At 43.3% G+C, this 2014-nt stretch overlaps 1 pseudogene; it reads left to right on the forward strand.

Moving 5' to 3' along the window:
* The first annotated feature begins 360 nt into the window (after positions 1-360).
* Positions 361-1679, forward strand: LOC144693444 (G-protein coupled receptor 68-like; annotated as a pseudogene).
* Positions 1680-2014: the final 335 nt, after the last annotated feature.

The following is a 2014-nucleotide window of genomic DNA, read 5'->3' on the forward strand; positions in this document are numbered from 1 at the left end:
ACAGATGAGCTACAAGAGGTCTGAAATTATCAAATTGTAGTATTCTCCTCAATGGCCTGGATCAACATTTCTCCCTCAACCAGCATAATCAAAATGTATTATCTGGTCTTTACTGACATGCTGTTTTTTGGAGCTTGCTGTGTGCAAATTGGTTCCTGTACTAACAATGTTGTACTTTAAAATGTATTTTATTGATGGTGAGGAGCTTTGAGACATTCTGGGGCATGAGAGATGCTTTAGTGATACAAATCTACCTTCTCTTCTTCCTGTGCTGTTCAGTTCAATGATTCTATTGTTGGATAAATTCCTTCCTGCAGGGGAAACATTTTTAATAAAGAAGAATTAATAAACAGACATCATAACCACACACAGACACAGTCCTCAGGAACTGATCAAAGAATATTTATTAGAAAAGGAAGTTCCAGTATTGTGTTGAACAATGACCAACTGTACTATCGACCACAGTATCCACCAAATCCTGTTTCCCTCGGTCTACATTGCTGTCTTCATCATAGGTCTCCCGACTAATCTCCTGTCCCTGTAACACAGCTACCTGCAGATCAGACGGAGGAACGAGCTGGGAATCTATCTCTGTAATCTGACCATCTCAGACCTGTTGTATCTCATTTCCTTGCCCTTCTGGGTTCAGTATATGCTGCAGCACGATGACTGGGTCCTCTCCCGGGCACTCTGCATACTCAGTGGTCTGTTCCTCTACCAGAATATCTACATCAGCATTGGCTTCCTCTGCTTCATCTCCATTAACCGCTTCCTCGCTGTGGCCTACCCTCTGAAATTTAAATTCTTCCACACCAGGAAGGCTGCAGTGTTCATCAGTGTTCTCATCTGGATCAAGGAGATTCCTGCTTGCGGCTTTTACATACAATCCCAGGTTCTCAGCAAAGACAGAAAGAATAACACCTTGTGTTTCGAAGATTATCCTATGCAGACGGAGGATAGATATTTAAATATTTACAAGCTCTCTATTGGGTTCTTCCTCCATTTGATTGTATTTATTTACTCTTACTATAAAGTGCTGACAGTTGTCCACAAAAGCCACGGGCTTGAAAGAGAGTGGAAATTAAGAATAAAAAAATTGGTGTCTGCATCCATCAGCATTTTCCTGGTTTGCTTTGCTCCTTATCACATTCTCCTAATGATTCGAACAATATTCGAGTATGAATGTAAATTTGCTGACAATGTTTTTGAGCTTTACCATTTTGGAGTTCTGCTGATGAGTTTAAACTGTGTGGCCGATCCCATCTTGTACTGTTTTATATGTCCGAGTTCACACGGCTGGTTAACCAGGTTCCTGGATCCTGTTCGAAAATTCCTTCCCTGCAGAAAGAGAAAATAGTTCAAAGATGAAATCCCGAGCCAGAAATAATGTTGAATCTGTCTCTCAAGCTTATTTATCTTTGCCGTTCTCCCTCACTTGTCTAGTTGCAAAAATGCGAAATAGGAGTAGAAGTAGGCCATGTGGCCCCTCGAACCTGCTCTGCCATTCAGTGAGATCATGGCTGATCTGTTTGTGTTTCGAGTTCTACAAACCCATCTACCCCCGATAACCTTTGATTCCCTCGCCTAACAGGAATCTATCTACCTCTGCCTTAAAGATATTAAGTGAAACGGCTTCCACTGCCTTCTGAGCCAGAAACGGCCCAATTGGCAGCGATTCTTCGTGGCCTGACCAACCTCACGGTTGGCGGAGGGGCCAATTGCCCAGGCGGGCTTTACATTTTTGATGAAACCTCATCCGAGGACGGGATGAAATCTCCGTTATGATTTAAAATAAAATTAAATATCTGGGGACCGTTCTTTTATGAGGTCTGTTTTCAGGTGCTTGATTGTGCTGCATGGATATCATTTGCAGCGCTTTTTTGCGCTTTATTTTCTTATTTAGAAGTCTGCAGCTCCCTGAGGCAGCTACCTGCCTTCAGGGGGGCTTAGTGGAAGCTCTCACCCGCACCCTCTTCCCACCCCCAACGGCAGGGCTGAGCCTTTCTCCGGGCGC

Source organism: Cetorhinus maximus, chromosome 18 (genome assembly GCF_964194155.1).
Source record: "Cetorhinus maximus chromosome 18, sCetMax3.hap1.1, whole genome shotgun sequence".
Classification (NCBI taxonomy): domain Eukaryota; kingdom Metazoa; phylum Chordata; class Chondrichthyes; order Lamniformes; family Cetorhinidae; genus Cetorhinus; species Cetorhinus maximus.